This window comes from Alligator mississippiensis, chromosome 16, assembly GCF_030867095.1.
Source record: "Alligator mississippiensis isolate rAllMis1 chromosome 16, rAllMis1, whole genome shotgun sequence".
Taxonomy (NCBI): Eukaryota; Metazoa; Chordata; order Crocodylia; family Alligatoridae; genus Alligator; species Alligator mississippiensis.
Genome location: NC_081839.1, coordinates 33821674 through 33842819, shown reverse-complemented (window position 1 = coordinate 33842819; position 21146 = coordinate 33821674).

Genomic DNA, 21146 nt, shown 5'->3' with positions numbered 1-21146 from the left:
GGGCTCCACAAAGGCAAACACACGCACATCTCCTGAAGCCCAACCAGTGTCAGACCCCACGAAGGTGGGGCTTGTGCCTGTCTATCAGTACAGACGTGCCCTGCAGATCCCGCGATGGGGACGTTCCCTGAAAACTGCAACCCAAAGAGGAAAGCGTGGTCCCAGATGTGTGACAGGAGAGCTGGCTTGCACTTGGGAGTTGCTACCTGGCTTGGCTTCAGCGGTGGTCTTAAACAGATTTGGTTCAACCGCCCTCTCCCTCCTCCAGCGTGGCCTTTCCTGACCAGTTTCAGCTGAGCCAAAAGTACAGTACACCTACAGCCACTCAGCAGAGGAAATAAGATGACAGCTACATCTGTAATACCCAGTAGAGAAAAGGAGACCACTTGTATTTTTTTACAAATGCTGCTTTTTACAAAGAAAAGCAGTTCTTCCCCCAGACACGAGGCAGTGTTGGCTTTACCGGATCAGGGCGCGACGGTAAACCAGGCAGCTTCTTTGTGCTGACAAAGGCTTGTGTCTAAAGAGGCAGCCAAAGACCAGTCACGGAGGGATGCTGGACACCCCACAGGACACGTCCCCAGCTCTCTGCATTAAATACATACCACAAAGGGCACTAACTTCAGGCATCAGCTTTGGTCCTTACTTGATTTCAGTTATTAGTAAAGCCATGGTGGGAGCATTCTTCCTAGCATGAGTAGGTGGGCGGAGGTGGAGGCGGGTATACCAGGAAGCCCTTCATTTCAAGGGAGTCCAGTGAAGGAGTTATAATTATAAAGTAATCCTATTATTACTATTATTTTAACAGGATCCCTACTCTGTCAGTTCCTTCAGGGAGAGTTTTGCTTGAAAAAGCACTGGGCAAGTACTTTGTGACTCTGTGCAGCCACTAGCGGGGATATTGTTTGATGGAAAAATGTCACTTAAATGTGCAATGTTATTAAAATTTTGTTAGCATGCATGTGACAGTACAAAAATAGTTGGAGGGCATCAGATGCCAAAGTAATGAGCCTGGTATAATGAGCCTGGATGGATGGATAGCTCCATGGAGCAGTATGTATGTGAATGAATAGATAGAGACATTAGCTGGAACTATTTAAATGGTGACCTCTGACCCAACCCTCCATCTACAGGTGATCCATCTTCGCTGGCTCTGCTGCAGACCCGCAGGTCAGTCTAATCCATCCCTCTGCATTGTAACAAGTAGGATTTCACTGGGGGAGAGAACACTAAAGCCATTATGTCCCCTTTGCTACCATTCAGAGGGGAGCTGGGCTGCGCTGCCGCGAATAGAAATTTCATTTCTGAAATGTAATTTGGCTGGAACACACGGCAGGACAGCAGCAGCTGCAGGAGCAAATCCAAATAACGCTCAGCACTATAATTGCATATGTAAAAAAAAATACAAGTGGTCTTCTTTTCTCTACTGGGTATTACAGATGTAGCTGTCATCTTATTTCCTCTGCTGAGTGGCTGTAGGTGTACTGTACTGATACTATAATTTTCTCTACTGGGTGTTGTAGGGAGATTTGTAATATCATTTCTGATGAAGGCCAAAGCATGAGGCTCTCCTAGAGAGCCATGCAGCTGGCACTGTTTCACCACTTGCTCAGGGCCTGAGGCGAGGCCTGCAGATGGGCATTCACGGGAGGTTTACTACCAGCTTCCCACACGCTCTCCAAACCCCTTCCCAGCCACGGTGGGAGAAGCAGAATGATGGATGTGCGCATAGCTCCATCTTCATAGGTCCTATGTTCACCGCTCGCTGCTCTGGCTCCTCCACCCCTCACAAATAAGTTATGCTGTCTCCCCAGACTCTGTAATAAAGATTAGATTGCGCATGAATAAACAATATTCACTTTGCTTTGATATCCTGCATTAAATCCCTCGAGGTGCTCCACAGGAGAAATACAATATTGTTTTACTGTGCCCTAAATTGGATGGTGTACTTCTATACAGACATTAATCACTCCATGAAAGGGTCACCATCATGGGTGACAAGAATCTCAGCTGTTAAATAAGCCCTCCTGTGTGTTACACCTTCGGTCATCCAAATTGAAATCCATTTGCAAATATAATCTCCTTTTCACAGTTTATGGCGTTGGGTTGCTTTTTGCATTTCACTCCTATTGGGAGAATGAAATTTAATTGTCCTCGTTCTTCTTCCGATATCAGCTCCCATATTTCTTCGACATTAGCACCATGCTGCTTTGTGTGTGCGAAGAGCTGCAAACCTGACAAGCCCGCACGGTTTCGGGTCCTTATAGAGTGCAGGACACTTGCAAAGGCTGAGTTGGTAACACCAGAGTATTAAGTTGCTTGAGTGCATCCATCCACCTCCTTCGAACGGCTCTGCCATTTCAATTAGCGCTGGGATTTTTCTTCACTTCCTTTCCTAAGCCATTGTTGAGTGATTAAATAGCTATTGCAGAGGTGTCCACACATCAGTAGCGGGCGAAGGGTGAATATTGTGTGGGTGTATATTTACCTCTCAGTCTCAGAAGGATGTGGTGAGGCTTGCTTAACTAATATTAGTGAAGCTTTCTGAGAAGCTCCAAAGCATGCAGCCCTATGGGGAAGTGCTCCGCGAAGCTGTTATGGAGAGAAATTTGTCCCCAGGTGTGTAAAATAGGTAATCCTTGTCAGTGTGTTGTCATTCGGCAGCGTTCCCACCTCCATCTTCTTCAGGTAGTAAATGTTTTTTATTCTGAACAAGCTGTGAATCTGATGAAAGGATAGCAAACACACCCAAGCAATCGAAGAAGCAGAATATATACCATGTGGCAGGCTGTTTCTATAGGGTATCTTCCCGTTTGCATCATAATGACCCAGCAGCTGTGGATCTATACAAACTAGCAATGTTCCAAAGGGCTGTAATTATTAATCTGCTAACGCAGACACAATACGCTCAGCCTTCCTCTCAGCCCCTCCTAGAAATGGGAAATAATGCTATAGTGGCAATTACCTTAATGCAATTACCTCAAAAGTGACGTGTCCTAGCACAAAGCACCGCATCCGTTTTTGGAGAAAGGTAAAAGAGGTGGGGGGTCTCTGCTAGACGCAGCCCAGGCTTTGGCCAACCCCATGATATATCTCTCCTGCACCGGTGGAAGCAACTACAAAGATTACTGGCTACTAGCAAAAGGCTGGTGCTGTTGTTCTGCTACTGACATTCATGTCTTCCCTACGGCTATTTATAAATAGCCTCCTCTGTCTGGCAGGTCACCAAGCCATTGCTGAGCATTGGTAACAAAGCGCCCTTATGCAATTGGCATTGATTGGGCTGGGATTATACGTGCTATGGAGATACACAGGTTTCCAAAAGTATTTGCACAGAAGACACAGCCGCTCGGCAGGTTGCATCATGTCACTGGTACCATTTTGCTGGGTTGTGAACTCCAAGGCATCTTCCGCGCGCGGTTCCTAGGTAATTCTTGTGCTCTCCTGAGCCGCTTTTATTAAAAAGGCGTGAACTGCATCTGAGCTCTCTGTGTGCAGCAAAAAGGCCAGACACGGTCCCTTGTGCCAGGCAGTGCTACCTTACCAGATGGCGAGACTCAGGCTGAGGCCATCACACCAGGGCACTTTCTGCCAATGGCGTCACTTTTACTCCAGCAATTTACTATGCATCCAGTTTCTTCAACGTGCACTTCAACAGGACTAAAAGCCCCTTAGAATAGAGCTATATTTTGCCCTTGAAGCCCACCAGACACCTATATCCCACCAGGCACGTCCTAGTCGTTATATTGCCAGTCGCGATCCCCAGAGGACTAAGGGCCCTGCAAGGTGGCAAAGTTGGCACAACACGTCCCACAAAATGGGGCTTGAACTCTAGGTATGGTATTTGACCCTTTCTGCAAGGGTTTGGTCAACTCCTTGCTTTTCCAGATTAATAGCAATTGGTTTCTGCATCCTGAAGTGGATCGCTGCTAGAGAACAATCCTGACCTGCTTTGTCAAACAACTAATAGCCGCGCACCACGGGGAGTTTAACCAGCCCCGTGTATCCCCGAGGCTGGTCAGACCTCATGAGCATTTGCATTGCTGAGGTTTGCACCAGGATCTTTGTGGTTCAAAGGAGACGCAACCAGGCCGACCCCAAACCAAAGAAGGAGCTGTGATGAGGTTGACGTGGTCTTTGCAGCCACTACCGGCACCGAAGAACACTTGGGAAACAACCCTTGATACAATCCCTGGGTTAATGGTTAGCATTAATGAAGGGATTTCTACAGCCGGTGGCATCCATGGCAACCAATCACTATGGACACCAGGGATGAGGATCAAAGAGAAAAGAGGACCAGGAATTAACAGCTGAAAGGGAAAGTTCTGGGCAGCAAGTTGCCTTTATTTTATATGTATCCTGGATCAAGGGAGGCGGAGATACTCCGCGAGCTTCACAAGCCATTGTTACAGGCACGACAATCCCGGAGTCTGGGGAAAGGATGAAACAAAACGCAAGTGCTAGAGGAATTAAAAAAAAAAAAGAGAGGTTTTAACTAACCTGAAACACGAAATGCGTTTTATTTCCTCCACTCTGATAAATATTTAATTATCGAAAGTAAAGTGGGGCTTTTGTTTGGTTGGGCTTGTTTGTGTGCTTGCTTTGTGAATTTCTTGTCTTACTCTTTTTTTCTTCCCCCCCCCCCCCCCTTATCTTTTAAAATTTGAATCACAGCAAGGACAATATATAATTTTATTTGCTGCTTTTCCATTGCAACTGACATTCTTGTGTGGCATCTTCGAAGTGACATCCCTTATAATTAGCAGGAATTGTCTTTTCATACTACTAATCCGAACTGCCTAATTGCTCAATGAATATTTAGCTCCTTGCATAGGCAAACATTAAGCAGACTTCCCTGCATGCCTAATTCAGAGCTGTACAATGCCACGTACGTGCAAAGACGGCGAGGGGGAAGACGTTCTCCTTCCTGCCACGAGCTCAGTCCCGCAAGTGGCTCATACCGTGGCCCCGACCCAGCAACGCATGTGCTTTAATGTCAAGCATGTGCGTGGTCCCCCTGACACGGACGCAACTGCCTGGGCTCAGAGTTATAAGTACACATTTATATGTTGGGCTTATTCAGTGCCGGGGTGGTTTAGGCTCTTGCAGGATGGAGCCCCGGTGCTCGTACCAGACACCCCTGCAGATGCTGGAGCCTGGGTGCTGGCATAAAGCTCAGCATCTGCACACAGGCACTGTATAAGATATCATTTGTGAGTTGTGGCCCTTCCTTCTGGAGCCATGTGTCCCCAGTTTCCAAGCTGATCTGCCTAGACCGAGCCTGAGCCTTCCTGCGTTACTCTTGCTCTTCTCACATCAGCCTGGTCCTCCTCCTTGCTCAGACCCAGGATCCCAGCTTACCACCAAAGGGATGGGCTCTTTTTACGTTGTTAACTGTTGGGAGCTCCCTGCACTGCCCAGTTTCATCCGGGGATGAAAGTAGAAGCAATAGACCCGTACCCAGTTAAAACACATCCGTGTGATTATCTCCAAGGTCGTTAGGACAATGAACTCATTAGGCCTCCAAGCACACATCCAGTTGTGTATTCCCTTTTGGACCTTTTGCCTTCACTGCCTCAGTTTTCCTGGCTGTGAAACAGATCTATTCAGGCTGAACAGCCAGGGAAACTGAGGCAGTGAAGGCAAAAGGTCCGAAGGGAATAAGCAACTGAGCTGGGGTGAGTCCTCAAGGGTCCTGTTCTAGCTCCTGGCTCAAAATCTCTCTCTAGCTGCCTTCGGGTTATTTTCAACCCAGGGGTGCGAGGGACGTGCTCTGTGAGGCGTTTTCCCTTGGTTACTAAGGTTGAAGGAAGCCGCTTTGGAAGCAGATTTGGCCCGAACCAGGGGAGCGCAGCCCATCGCTTGCCATGACGTCATTTCTGTCTCCTCGAGCAGCAGCACCGAAGCAGCATGAACAGCGTTGCTGCTTACTCCTGCAGCTCTTCCTTTCTATGCATATTCATTTGTCTTAGCCTGTCCCTCCCCTGGTTTTCTCTCGTTGTGTGTTTTATTCTGCACAATCCTGCAAGTATTTTTAACATTTAAACCCAAGGATGTAATTGCTTTCCCACGCTTATTTACTTAAGGGATTCTTTATTGAACGTCTTCAGGCTTTCACTTACTAATATCCCACATTTACGTAATTGTGCAATTAGAAATGAAATGACAAATGTTTACTTAAAGCAAGGGGGAAATGGAGCTGCTCACTCCTGTACATGCCCAACGCGGCACCTGGCTCCAGGCTCCCCCTGACGCCCGGTCCTTGGGTGCGAGTGCTTGCAGCGTCCCCTCTCTCCACTGCGGCAGGAGATCGCTCTTCCTCCCTGGCCCATGCTCTGCCCTGATTCATCCCTGCTCCTCCACAGCCTCCTAGACACCTGCATGCTGCAGGAGGGAGTCAGGTACTCTGCTGTGCGAGGGGGAGCCTTGGGGCTATGCCGCAGCTGGTGGCGATAGCCGTCACCCCGTTGATCCCAACCTAGTGCACCTGCCATCCCACATCAACTGCAGAGCCTTCTCTCTCAATGTGTGAAATAATAACCTTCCCAACAAGGCTGCCAATGATATGATCACATAAATAATGTTCTCCATTGGGTTGTGGCACTGGCGTCTGCCTATTTATAGCATCGCGTATGTTCCTTTGTAACATTCAAGTGTCCTATTCATTATTAATGGGACACGTATTCTTTTTGACGAGTGAAAATATGTACTATTGTCTCAGCTGTACTTCTGCTTTTTTTTTTTACTTAAGTGTTTATTTTTTCAAAGGCAGCTACAAGTCCTGTCAGTGAAACGGGCAAGCTTGCTTTTGCTGTCTGCTCGCCGGGCAGGGGTGAAACCTGGACTAAGCCCGTATCCTCACCCTCAGCTCTGTCCCAGGGGTCCAGTCCCTTGCCTCAAACCATCACATGATTCTCAACCACCACCCACTTTGGATGCCTGCAAAGGTCTCATAAAGTTTCAGCTTCAGTTTTGATCAACTCAGTTGCATAAAGGTCCCCGTATCTGGCATTTGATAGCCTCAGTCTTGTAAGTAGCCATAAAAATTTAAGGGCAACTATACCTTAAGGTATTGTTTCTGCCTAAACTCCCTCAGATTCATGCAAGCATGTTGCTTTGTGTTATTAGCCCTTCCCAGTGAGGGGACCAGGGATAAATTATCAGAATTAAAGTTACAATAAGAATTAGAGAAGAAAGATTGAAAGGCCTCCTCATCTTTATTCTTGATTAGAAGCCACTTTTACATCATCCAGGATGCCAAAGTTGGTATTTCAACAGTCGCTTAAGCAGCATGTGAGCTGAGAGATGCGTTCGGTTTGTACCTGTCTGGACACTCCCTAAATGTGATGCGGCGGAAGGTGGAATGGGTGAAAAAGGAGGGCCTTTGGGCAGATTTAAAAGCCAGCTGATCCCTCAGGGGCAAAAGGGAGACATGTTAAAGTTGGTAGGAAAGTTCCCACGAGTAGCTCCTGTCAGCTCATGAATTCTGCTGAACTTCCATCCATCAGTCAGAGACACTGAAAGTGCAGGGGAATGAAACTACCCATTCATAATGGCCAAAAAAAGTCTTTTGGCAGCTTTATTACCTCCAGTGCTCAGGGTGAGGAGCAGATGTAGTTTCTGCTGTGTGCTGGAGCCACTGAGACGATGCTAATAATAATTAACAAAAGAAGAGGATGAGGGGAGAGCCTCCTAAAGCCGGAGAATGAGTCTACAGAGAGGGTCAGGTCCCACCAGGAGCTTTACGTGGCTGACGTTGCAACGGAGATGGTGCACAGCTAAAGGACGGTGGTCTGTGCTAGCCCTTCTTGTCTGGCAATGAAAGCACAGCCCTTATATAAAATAACTGCAATACTTGCTGCTCTGAAAATTCCAGCTTTTCAAAATTCTCAAGTAAGAAAAAAAATCAAAATTTGGGCAAATGAATTGTTTTTCATGGATATGCATTTTTTTTTTTTATTTTTTATTTCTTGGCCTCTGCTCTGTATTTTTCCACCAGCTCTACATGCAGTGAACTTCTGTCCCTGAACCGCAGCCCAAGAGTGCTCATCATAAAACATACCCAGGGATCCACCTCTTGCCACGTGCCTGCCAGTGATTTAGATGGCAGCTTCCAGTGATTAAATTAAAGCTGGCCTCTCCTCCTGCTCCGCTCTCCCCGCTGCCAAGACCGGTGCAGTGTCTGTAGCGGTGGCAGGGCAGCAGCACCCAAGCACTCGTTGCCTGTAGCAGGGTGCCCTTAACCAAATGCCCCGGTCCTGAGTGCAGCAATTAGGCTGAGGAGGAGTTGACGATGGGCCCTGGCACCCTGCTCCTGTTGACCACATCAGCTTTGCCATCATGAAATAATAACAGAAGATGATGTGAAGAAAAGATGCCAGGGTGCAGTCAGTGCTTGAGGGCTTGATATGCAGAATTGTGTCGCTTGAACTCAGTCCACATAATTAAGGCAGTACAACCCCCACAGCCCAAGCATGGGCATGGTTATATTGCTCTACAGGTGTATACTGGGGTTTAACCGCTAGCACTGGAAGGGAAGCAAGCGGTCCCTTAATAGCAAATAAAACTGGGGCTGGACTAAGCACTGTGTTGATTTAATTATTTTGGTCACCGAGGATAAAACCTGCATGCACACCTGGTCCAATGCGCCTTGAATGCTATCTTATAAGTGTAAGGCTTATTACAGTGTTGCATATCGCTCCATGATTCAGTGCCCCACTGAGGCGATGTTTTGGTGGCTGGAAATCCTTCTGTGCAAGGTAGAACTGTTTGCAAGAAGTCCAGATGAAGTTGCAAAATTGGGAGCAGCTTTTGGCCCGGGGCATCGTGGAAGAGTCATGCTAGTCTCGCCGCAGGTGATCCGCAGGTCAGTCCCCTTGGAAGGAAGCTGCATCCCTGCGACAGCTGAGGCATCGCAGGAAAACGGCCACTGATAGCCTGAGCAGCCAGCATGGCTGCCTGGAGAGCGTACGGGAGAACGGGCTTCTCTTCCTGGCTCTGGCACTGACCCGCCGGGTGACCTGGGGCAAGTCGCCTCGCCCCTGCGTGCCTGGGTTTCCCCGCGGGCGAGGTGGGGTGAGGATGCTGACCTCCGCTCAGGAGCACGTTGGGATCTATTACAGAGCAGTCTGACGCGAGAGCTCAGGATTTATTTATAACCAAGCAGAGAGGGTTGTTTTTCTGTGCCTTGCCGGCGAGGCTTTGCATTCCAAGCACACACCTTCCAAGAAATGCTCGTGCTCAGATAGAGAAATTAACTCCAGTAAAACCTGCCCTCCATGCTCAACCTGAAAGCTCAACTTCTGGAAGATGGCACCAGCGGGGCACCCCCCCCGAAACCCCTCTCCTGCTCTCCCTTTTCCCGGACCGTCCATCACCAATGAGTTGGCTATGCACATACTTGCTGATCATCTCCCAGGCTCAGGGGTGTCCGTCCTGCTGCGCAGGCCAAGGGGAAGCAGTATGAACACACATGCAAAACGTGGGTCCTGCTCCAGGACAGCATTAGGGTTGGGGAGGGGACGGGATGGGGGTGAGAGAGCGGCTAGATCTGGGGCTGTGCTCAGGCCCTTCTCCATTTAGTGTCAGTTTGGGAGAGCTGAGTATTCAGCAGACATTATTCAGTTTGTATTTTATAATGATCCAATTTACCAGGCTGGAGCCACCCACTCACCGGTCTGCCCACAGCAGCCAATGTCCGGCTCTCCAAGGGCTAATGGGGCCAAGCTGGGTGCATGGGCGTGCTGATGCTCGCTGCTCTTTATTTACTGCTGTTTATCGTGGGGAAAGAGCTGCGCTCTGCTGCTCTGGGCATCGCCGACGCTGCTTACACGGGAGCCAGCACCAAGCGCCCAGCTACACCCACTCAGCACAGCCCAGCGGTCTCCTCCGGCCGGATTTCAGGCACGCGCAAAAGGAGGGACAAAACTGCCGAGGTCCTGGGGACACGGCACGTATGGGTGCTATCGTATAGCCGCACACCTGGGTGGGACTGCTCTGTAAATCCAACTCTAGCTAACCAAGCCTGCAGCAAAGGATGAATCCCAGGTTCACTCACTTATCTGGTTCATTGCCCAAGGCGAGAGGTGGTTCCTCTCCTGTATCCTTAGCAGGAGCTGTTAGCCCCTGGATGCTGATAGCTGCATATTTCACTCCAGCCCAGGACCCCTTGGAAAGAGGGAGGCTGCCCAGGACTCAGCCCGGGTGCCAGGACTGTGCTATCCGCTGCCTGCCGGCTACAGGGAAAGAGCAAGAGGACGGCACAGTTCAGCCTGCTCCGCGCTAATTATTTGTTGTTTCACCAGCAGCCGCATCCCTTCCCCCTCCCGCAAGGGGCACTTTAGCCGACGGGTCCTGCGGTCCAGATGTTGTCACCAGGAAGTCCTGTCAGGGGTTGCTGGCCAGGGTCTCGTTCTCGCCTGTCAGACTTGACATCTTCAGCGCATAATGGAATGCCAGGATGCGAGCAGCAGAACAGGTGCATGCTAATGAGGAGATCAATTTTAATTATGATTTTAATTAAACACCCAATCCGGGAGGAAATATGACAAGCAGGCTAGAAATGCAAAATTTATAAAGAAAAAGTCATTTCGAGAGACAGAGAAAAAAAAAAAAAGGAGAGGAAGAGGATGCTCCAACCTAGCCTGGAAGGGGGGAGGCATTGCCTCGAAGCTGTGAGACAAGGACCCAGGAGCAGCAGGAAAGAGCAGGGTCCGGTGGCTTTGCAACATCTCCTGGGAGCCGGCAGAGCAATGTCCTGCTCCTGGCTTGCTGCTGGACATCAGGCAGGTCGGTTCCCCTCCGTACAACGGGACTAACACCGGCCCAGCCCAGGCCCACGGTGCTGGGTTGCATGAGTGGTGTGAGAAGAGGACTGGTGTTATGGTGAGGAAACTGGATCGGGACCTAGGAGGTCTCTGTCCACTCGCCAGCTGTGAACGCCGAGCCCCTCCACGAACGGCCGCAGCCCCAAAGCAGAGGTCTCCCCTGGGAGCCTTTGGAAGGGAATAAAGCACCAGGGTGCCCATGAGGTTTGTCGTTTAAAGCAGGGAGGACCCTCGAGTCCAACCTTTTGCATGACACGGGCCCCAGGACTTCCCGGAGTTCATCCCTGTTGGAGCAGGCCTTTGGCAGAAACGTCCAGGCTCGCTTTGGGCAGTCCCCCATGCTCCCCTGCCTAATTATAGTCACTGCTAAAAATGTGCACTGTGTTGCTAGTCTGAACTCAACTGGCTTCAGCTCCCAGCCCCTGGTTCTTTGCCTTCGGCTGCTTAACCGGCAACCCCTCTCCTCTGAGTCTGGCTCCTCGGGCATGTCCTCACCGGTCATCCCTTCCCAAGGCAAGGTCCCCAGGGCTTTAATCAAGCTGGTGGTTCATCTCTGAGCCCTCTCTATGGTGCCAGCCACTGCCTTGGGCTGTGCCAAGAGCATGGAGGTAAAACTGGAGGTAAAACACTCACCAGCCCAGCCATCATCCTGGCAGGGAGGTCACTGTGCCCCGGTGCCCGGGAGGACTGCCAAAGGGGGAAGGGAAAGGTAAGTGAACCACGTCTCGCCCACAAGCCAGACTCCGCCGTGTGCGATGATGTATTTAACATGAGCGAAGATGTTGGGAACAGCTTTTTCAAGCTCATCAGTCCTCTGAACTCACCCCTGGGTCCCATCCTTCCCTCCGATCTCCCCATCGCTCTGCAGAGATATTGATTTTGCTGTTTTTCACTATTACATATTAGAAATTGACTTCAGCAACCCTTTTCCCTAACTAATGAGGCCATTAGTGATAGGGTGTGGGCGGACAGGCAGATAACCCGAGATCAATCAAACGGGGCATCCGTCTGCCTAGGGAGACAGCAAGGAGGAATGGGGCTCCCTGGAAACGCGCCGAACGCAGCGCCCGCTACCCACAGATTCGCCCTTCATGGATGGGGAAGAAGGTGAGGCGCCGGCCCCTGAGACGCAGAGCCATTAGGGACAGCACGGGAGGCTGGCTGCCGTGGAAGCAGGGATGCTGGAGGGAGTTTGGATTTGGGGGTTTGCATGGCAGAAGGGATGGGAGGTGGGCAGTGCAGGGTGCAGTGGGCGCAGAAGAGGCAATGGCCAAGCTGAAGCCGCCTGCTAGGCATATTTTCAGGGGCTGTTCTGCTCTGTTTCTCTACCTCTTCGACTCCCCCCAGTCCAGCTCCCAGCCCAGGGTTGAGGCAAGCTCTTGCTGGGGGTGAATGAAGCCATTCAGCTTCACCAACCTCCATCCCCACCTTCCCCAGAAATGCAAAGGCTGAAAGCCAGTGCCCTGGCAGTGAAAGCCGCTCGTCCTCTGCTCCACGCCTCCCAGTCCCCTGCCAGGTCCATCTTTTATGCAGTGGCCTGAAGCTTGCTTTGTGTATTTTCCCCTCCTGTTTAATTAGCAGCGTTGAATGCTCAGGCTAAAACCAAAAAGGCCCAGCCTGTGCGTTTTCCCCGCTACAGCTTCTGCCTGCATTTACCTTTCACCCCTGGAAATGTCAGAGCAGCAGGGGACCGACTCGCCTTTGTTGAGCCTACTGTTTTAATAACAGTTTATGGTTTCAGATCCCCCGGCAGCCCACTCGCCTGCCCCAGCTCGGAGGAGGGAAGTGGACAGCGAGATAACAGTGCATCTGATGTAGAGGAGTGGAGGAACAAGAGCACCGCATCTATCTTTAACCCCGCGCGGCGGCAGGGTCATTCCATTTAGGCGTCGAGGTATTTTTTCCTGCCGGAGTAGCGGAAACACACGGGCCCAGTAAATCATGCCAGCCAGATAAAAATGGAAAGGATGGGTAGTTCCCTACCTGGGACTCCCTTTAAAAGCTTGCACGGTGCGAGAGAGCAGGCCGGGGAGGCTCCTTGGCTCAGCTCTGGGAGCCCACGATTGTTCCCACTGAGCCCCCCGGCTATGGGAAGCAATTTGTCTGTGAGCAAGGCTGCCGGGGGCCCTTTCTTCTCCACTTACGCCTTGCACAGAAACAAAAGGGACATCCGCTCACTTGAAAGGCAGGGAGGACTCCGGTGCTTTCTTGCAAGGTCTCTGCCTGGCAATTTGGGCAAACCACGCTTCCCTGGAAGGAAACGAGAGGGAGTGAGCAGGCATGGGAAGATGCACGGTGCCAGAATCGAGGGGACAGGTGGAGCCCAGCCCGGCTGCTCGTTCTCAGCCTGGCACACGGCATCAGCGTGAGCCGGGCTAGGTCCAAAGTCCCAAGGGAGATCTGGTCTGAGCTCCATATCAGGCCCTTGGACGAGCGCTGAGGGCTTGTTTTCATGGGAAATCTCAGCCAAATTCATCCAAATCAGCTTCTTACTGCAGTGTGCTCCTGTGCGCATGCTCTTATTCAGGAGCAAAGAGCCCGAAATGCTCAGAGTAGACGTATGGTCAAGCAGTGGATGTGTTATGTCTGCACCCTGGCTTCTCATGATCACTAGATCCCAGACCCTGAGTGACTTAGTGTCCACGGCACTGAATTCAACCTCCTCAACATCACAACACGTGGTTGAGCACCTCCCCGCTGGATTCCCCTGGCTGTATTAGGTGGGCTTTGGAGATCTTACCTGGTTGCTTCCAGTGCCCTCCCAGACCCCACCACTTCCATCGGCTGGAGGTCCCTAAGGGCTTTCTGCATGCTAAGGGCAGGGTAGGTTGGAGTCACAGTGATATGGCTACTTTTGGGGTTGCAAACCCCTCTCTTGCCAGCCCTGCACTGTCTGATTTTGTAGCATGCAGCAGTGAGACACACCTGCCGCACCTGGCTACGACGCAGAGCATCCATCCCTGCAGAAAGCCATGTCTTCCAACGGAGGCTGGACCCCTAGTAGAGACACAGCGTATGGTGGCAGAAGGGGAGCTGACCCCGAATGACTCAAGCCAAGCCAGCAAAAGCCCTTTTCTTGCAGCAGAGCTATGCCCAAGTGGGGGTTTGTCATCAGAGCTGCCAATGTCGAGTGAGCCTGAGAGCCTGCAGAGGAGCAGGGTTAATGCACTTTCACTAATGCACTTTCACTTGGCACCATTAGCTAATCCATCTTCCCTTTCCTGGGCGTCCCCGTGCAGGTGTGCCTGAGACAGCACGAGAGATGCAGCTTTCACAGCCAACACCATCTCCTCCCTTGCGCAGGATGAGCTCTTGGACTCTCCATCCATCCTCTCCACAGCACTGTGTGTTCCCAGAAAGGGCACAATCAAATTATCTTTGTTAGTTTACAACAGAAACACCCACTTGGCTCAGAGTCTGCCCCGAAACGTCTCGAACGGGGAGGCTTAAACACAGCTGGAAGAGCTGGGCCGCGCGCTCGGGAGTTTCCCAGGAGGGAAGATTCACATCGTCATCCTTCCAGGGCGGATGCCACAGATTTCCCCCTTTTCCAAACAGTTGTGTTGCAGCCCAAGCACTTGAAAACTATCCCTGATATAAAGGGACAACCTCCAACGTATGAGAAGCGTCCGTGGCGGAGGTGGCTGACTCCATGTTGAGGACAGAGCAGGCAGCCTGGACCGTGCAGGAGTGTGGCAGCTGTGCAGACAGCTTTGCCCAGGGGTAGGGCATGACCCAGGGTGCAGGGACTGAATGTGGCTGGGCTTTGCCAGGTGGGAGTCTTCACACCCTCGTGGCTGGGGTCGTGGCCAAGGGGACCAGAGTCGTGACGCTGCTGGAGCTTGGTGGCTAAGCTGATTTGAATGGTGCAGGAGCAGGACCTAGGCCTCTCAGTGTGGTGCAGGAGCAGGCACTGAACTCGCACGTTGCTAGCCCAGGGCTTAAGGCCCCCACGTTTCCGTGCCGGAGCCAGGCCCTTCCTATCGGGGGGAGGAGGAGTGGGCCACCCCACCTCACTGCCCCTCCGGTTGCTCCCCCTGTTCCTGATCCTCCAGAGGATGCAAACATTTGCTTTGATTTGTAAAATGATCCATGTAATTAGGCAAAAGAGTTAAACAGAAGGATTTATTCCTGCACAAGTGTCTCCTAATGGCACTAACACCTGAGAAAAGGGGGTCATTATCGCAGGATAATGGACCTTGTCAACATTAAGCTCTCTCAGGACGCAATTCAACACAGTCAATTATCTCCTAATCAGGGCCATTTTGTCAGAGGTTATTGCCCTTAGGAATCAATTAGATTATATATACGTCATTAATATTTTATAGAAAAATCATTCACATGAAAGTGTTAAATATCTTTTACACCTTCCTTATCTCTGGGCCCTGAGGGGGGAGAGTCTCTGTAACCTGTTCCTCCAGACGTCGCGCTGCTATGCAGCAGGTTTTCGAAAGGGATCCATGAGATGGCTGGGTGGCCCTGCTGTAGATGCAGCTCGGTGCATTGAGAAGGGGTCCTTGTTCCCAGTAGGGTCCTGCCTGGAGCCCAGATTCGCCCTACAAAGGTCACGGGGATATCACGTGCCCAGCACTGCCCTTTTGGGATGCAGTGCAATCCCATCAGTTCATGCCGTATTGGCAATGGCACAGCGTTGGATGTTCATGAGTGGTGATTGTAGAGCAGGGTGTATGAGTTGGGGCTATTGCGAGCCTGGGTGGCTCTGGAGCAAGCGGAAGGTGCTTTTTCCCAGCATCAACTCAAGTAAAGGATACTTTGACCAGCTCATGGGCAGCCTTGGCTAAAGAAGTCTATGTTCACAGCCCAGCTCCTTGTAGACAGATGTCCATCTGCTTCAGAACAAGTATTTGGCCAAGAACTTGAAGGACAATGGACAACGACACCCCCGACCCAAGAGGACAGCGTGTGGGATACTGTAGGAGGTGAGTGGTGCCTGCAATGTGGACACAGCCCAAGGCTGCCCATCCAACACCACCCCCCCATGCATTTCGAGAGTGAAAAAGGGCCCGTCGGGGAGGGTGGGATGCTCCGTGCTGGAGAAATTTGGTGCAACAGCTGATGTTAAATGCATGGGAATGAAGGGACCAGAAACGCTATCCGCACTCCCCTCACGTTTCCCAATTATAGCTTATAGATGCACTATTTGGGGCCTTTTCAATTAGTGTTCAAGTGAAGCAGATGCAGGGTTAAGTGCTAGGGGGTTTGATCCATTCTGGCAGCGTCTGCGTGGTGGAGTGGGGGCGGTTGCTTGGCAACAACACCTGTAGCACATTAAGCATCCTCCTTCTGCTCTTTCAACTCATTGTGAAGGATGAGGAGGGAGTTTGGGGGGAGCCCGTCCTTTTGGGGGGGCCTGGGAGTGGGGAGGGTGGAGCAGGACAGGTTGAAAGGCCTCCGCAGAACTGCCTGCCTGTTTGTTCGCTGGGCAAGGGCCATTGCTCCACAAGCATCTGTCTTCATGGCTTGGCACGTGCTACCGAGCGCTTAGCATCGTGCTGACAGTCTGGGGATGTGTCACCTGCACAGACCTAATGATGCCCACGTAAAGCCCATGTAAAGCCACGCAGGGTCATCGAGGGATGATCAGGGAAAGGCTGATGCTGAACTTGGAGGGCAGGACCCAGAGTCAAGACCCCTCCTTCATGGGGAGGTCACATCACATCACCTGCTAAAGCTTCATCCGCGTGTGGTTGTGGTACCCGCGCTGCCCGCCGGCCCCCTCCTGCTGGCCCAGACAGGAGCGATGCTCAGAGCTGCGTTCACAAAGCCAGGCCCTATCTTCTGCCTTCCTGTCTGCTCTGAAGTTATTTTAAAACTCCCGGTTATATATAACTCAAGCCATAATATTTTGGAGCTCAGAAACCTGTTTCTTTTATGAAGGCGGGCCCTGGGATTTCACAGGCTCTTAGGAGTACGGAGAGCTGGAGCGCGGGGAGAAAGGACCACCGAAAATGGCAAGAAAGTTTACTCCATTTTTAATTTTGCGTCTCAGTTTTCTGCAGGAAGTATTGACCTTTTGCTGAAAGACCCAAAAATCCAATTATTTGGAGCTAAAAAGCTTTTGGCTTTCTGCTTCCAGCTTCAGGAGTCCGAGAGGACATCTAACCCCATCTCCAGCGTTGCCCCCATCTCTGCCCCTGAGTGCGCTGTCTCCTGCATGCCAGCGAGCAGTCAGAGCAGCATCGCTGCCACGTGCCCACTCTGGGCACACGTGGCCAGGCTGTGTGCCCAGAGCACGCTCGCTGAAAAGCACTGTGAGACAGGGGTAGATGTCCCCTGCGGGGTCAGTTTTCCCAGCAAAAGGACAACGTGGAAATCGGATCCCTTATATGAAAGATGTCATCTATGCAAAAATGCCAGTTTCCACTGAAAAGCCACAATGATGGATGCTTTCTGCCTTGCCCAATTGCAGGGTAACTTTGGGCCTGATCCGATGGGCCGAGAGCTCTGCCTGCTGCTAATCTGGGCTATTCCTGTTGCTCCATCCTTCCCCCAGACACGAATTGTCGCCCCTCACGTCTGATCTTTTCAACCGCGAGCTCTTCGGGGCAGAGGCTGCTGGTCTTCACATGTGGACCACATCACACAGGGGCCTTATGGCTTGGTCAAGGCCTCTACATATTGTCTCAGGAGAAACGTTAAATAATTTGAAGGCTCTTTGCCAAGTGCCTTCAGCTCCTCCAGATTTCACTCACTCAGCAGCATCCATCAGAACCGAGTCCCCTGGGACGTTTTACCAAATGTTTCTCTACTAACCTCATCCTCTTATTACACTTTCAGATACTTACTGCTGGCAAAAAGGAACATAATGGGAATAATGTACTTAAGGAAGGAAGGAAGAGCACACAACAATGGAAATGTTCGTGTTGTAAAACACGCTGGTGCATTTCTTCATCCATGATGATGTCGGTCGTGGCGCCGATGGGCCGAGTCTACTCCGACGGCACAGTCCCGCTGCCAACAGTGAATTGCCCCCCAGCAAATCATACCCTCGCTGGTGCCCAGTGCACGGCCGTGGGGCAGTTGCCTTAATAACAAGGCTGAGCTCCTGCTTGGATTTCTCTCTCTCCCACGGCTTAGTGAAGCGGGCTGCGATAGTGCTCCCTGCGGGCTGACGTTTCCAGACACCCGTGCAGTTTCCCAGGGGACTTGGGCCTAAAGGGAGCTACAGCTTTGTGAGATAAGTCCTTTCAGGCATGCTCACTGCAAGACCTCGCTGCACTCGGGTGCGGAGATAACAGGGCATTTTCCCACCAAGGCAGGACCGGGGGGGGGGAAAACCCCTCGATCTTCCCATCTCCGCTCCTGCCCACTGGATGCAAAAAAACAAACATTTCACATTCATGGGAATTGACATATGGTATAATTTTTTTAAGAAGTTCTCCCAGTTCCCTAGGCAGTTTTGACGTGAATATTAATGCTAACATAATTTCATGATGATTAGAGAACACAATTAGGGGCTATTAATAATGACACAAATAATGACATTTAAGGTCTCATTTTAATGTGAGTAATATTCTGTCTGGTGGTATTTAAACAGCTCCATCTAGCACAATTACAGCGGTGCCAAGGTGCAATCGCCTCGTCGCAATATCAATCATCCCGCTCCTCGCCAGTGCCTGCCCCTTCCGACAAAGTCGCCCGGCGCGTCGAAGGGAGCTGGGAGAAAGCAGGATCTGCAGCAAATTGGACTGTAGCGTCGCAGAGGTGTGGAGCGGTGCGGTGGCCTGGTGAGCATGCCGGTGAGCTGGGACTTGGTAGACCTCTGGGTTAGATCACCGATGAAGCTCGTTAGGGTCTCGTTGGTGGTGCATGGCTGGTGCAGTGCAAAGACCCCCTGATTCCAGCTGAATAGCCTCTAAGCCCATTTCCTTTGGAGATCCAGCTATCTGCATTCTGGCTGCGCTCACCGCTGCCGGGTCGAGAGGACCTGGGGTTCGTGCACTGGCTTGCTAAGGGCAAGTCCCTTCATCTCCCCGGGCCTCTGCTTCCCCATCTGTGAAATGGGGAGAGTGGCTCCTCTGCACTACAGACTAGTGCTATGATTATTAAGGGCTCAAACAGCAGGGCAGAGCGGTCAGGCTTCGACGGAGCTCTGTAAGGAAGGCGTCTACAGCCTTTGCCCTCGTTGAATTGACTGCACGGCTTGCCATCTGCCCCTTAGGCCCATAAACTCCACGTTGCAGGAGGATATTGAGGAAATCACCCTGAATTCTGCAGTGTTTAGTAAACTACCTTCTCCCCGTGTCCAACATCTCAGAAAAGCCGCGGCTCATGTGCCCCCTACGGCATCAGCCTAATGGAGTCACTCCGGCTCTTAGCTGCACTGAAGGCAGGCATTGAAAACACCCCTCCTCTTTTACAACACATGCTGCCAAGATCAGCCCTAGAAAGTGGTCGTGCTGTGCTAATGTGGGTTAATGGAAACCTCTGAATCAATTTTCACTCCCAGATGAAACCCCCCCCGGTGTAGGCCACGAAGGCTGTAATGCTGGAAATGGCTCAGGATCTTGGTAAAGAAATAAAAAAATAATAAAAAAAATGGCACATTGTAGTTCAACAAAGAGGGGGCTCGGTGACATTTTTCTGGGTAATTAACTGGGTCTGTAGCCATTGCCCCAAGGGGAGCACCGGGTTTTGAGACGCAGTGAGTTCTGCGCAGAGCCGCGGCGGTGCTTGGCTCGACAAGGACAATGGGAATTTCTGCTGTAGCGCTCCCCTCTCGGTCGCAGCCTGGCGTGCGCCCGGCTCCCCGGTGCGGCGGCTCTGGGAGCCGTCTCATTCTGTGCCACAGCCGGAGGTAATGCAGAGGTGTTGCCTTTATTATCCTGCCCTGGGGTATAGGCAATGCTAACCCAGCGGATGATTTCCACCAAGCCATCCAAGGGGATTGCGCACTCTCTCGCACAATATCTGGCTTCTCCGCTGCTTGAGTTGCCCTTACTGCCTCCTACGTGCTGATGTGTTTCACACGGAGGAAACATGAATGGCTCGACATCACACGGCTCCACCGTACATGGCTTACATGTCAAGGTCACCCAATGACATCATAGCCACTGCCGGGATTAAATCGGGATAACATTTGAGTTGTCCTAGAGAGCCAGAGACTGACAAACTGCTCCAGAGCTCAGGCTGGATTTTATCTGGATCACAAACTCATTATCTGACTGCAATTTGCTGGGAGTGTTACAGCAGCACCTATAGCCCTGCAGGGATCAGTGCTGTGCTTTGCGAGGCACTGTATGCACCTGCAATAAACACCTCCATCTCATTTGAATAAGCAAAACATATTTTTATTCACTTCTTATACCGGGCAGCCCTGGGCCCTCCTGGGTTTTCAGGCATGCCCATCCATCTCGGGGAGATTCCCTTCGTTCAGACTTCAAAGTTCAAAGCATTTTTGTAAAGCTGCCTGCCCGATGTGGCACGAGCCGTTTTGCGCCTGCAGGGATTTGCAAGCGCAGAGCCTCGCGAGCCTCACGCCCGAGGAAGTGAATGGTGCGGACTGGTTGTTACACAAAGGACACCGTCAGAAAGGGGATTCCAGTCTAAATGGCTCATTAGTCCATCCTGGGTCGGCAATGCTGTTCCCAAGAATGATGTGGCTGGAAGTGACATCGAGCGCAGACCGATGCCACCAATCCCACCCTGGGAAGAAAGGGACGTCTTTCCTGACAGCGCTGGAGTCAGTCCTGTCATTTTTGTCAGCTAACTATTCAGCCTGGCGCATGCAAGGCTCCCCTGCTCCTATTCAGTTCAGTGCCACTGTTTAATTTATCCTCCCATTTGGTAACAAACTCCAAACATGTTCAGACAATGCAAAGCCATCAACCGAACAAAACCTTTCGTTTTCACCAGTGAATGAGACGCTTGACTCACGGGCTAGGACGAGGCCCTCCAATAGAAGGAAAAATCTACCCAACGCTATTAAACTTCAATCAAACAATGCAGAGGGTTGTGGAGGTAACAGGAACATTTAATGAGTCAGAGCATTATCGGCTCAGCAGCGGAACAGCAGCCCAGTAAATAAGTGTTGCTCCTGAAGGATTCCTGCCTTTCAGATACCATCCACTCCCACGGCCTCGCAACCCTGCTCGCCTCGTCTCCCCAAGCAATGCCTTGGAAAGCAACTCTTCCTTCTCACTGGCTCCGTGGGAGGTTTCTTTCACGTGCATCCCCGAATAGGCCTGGCCTTCACATGGCTTTGGATCTTCCCTGCACTCGACCCCTCTGCCGCCCCTCTTTCATTCATCAAATCATAGAAAAGGAGGGTTGAAGGGACCTCAGGAGGTCACATCTAGT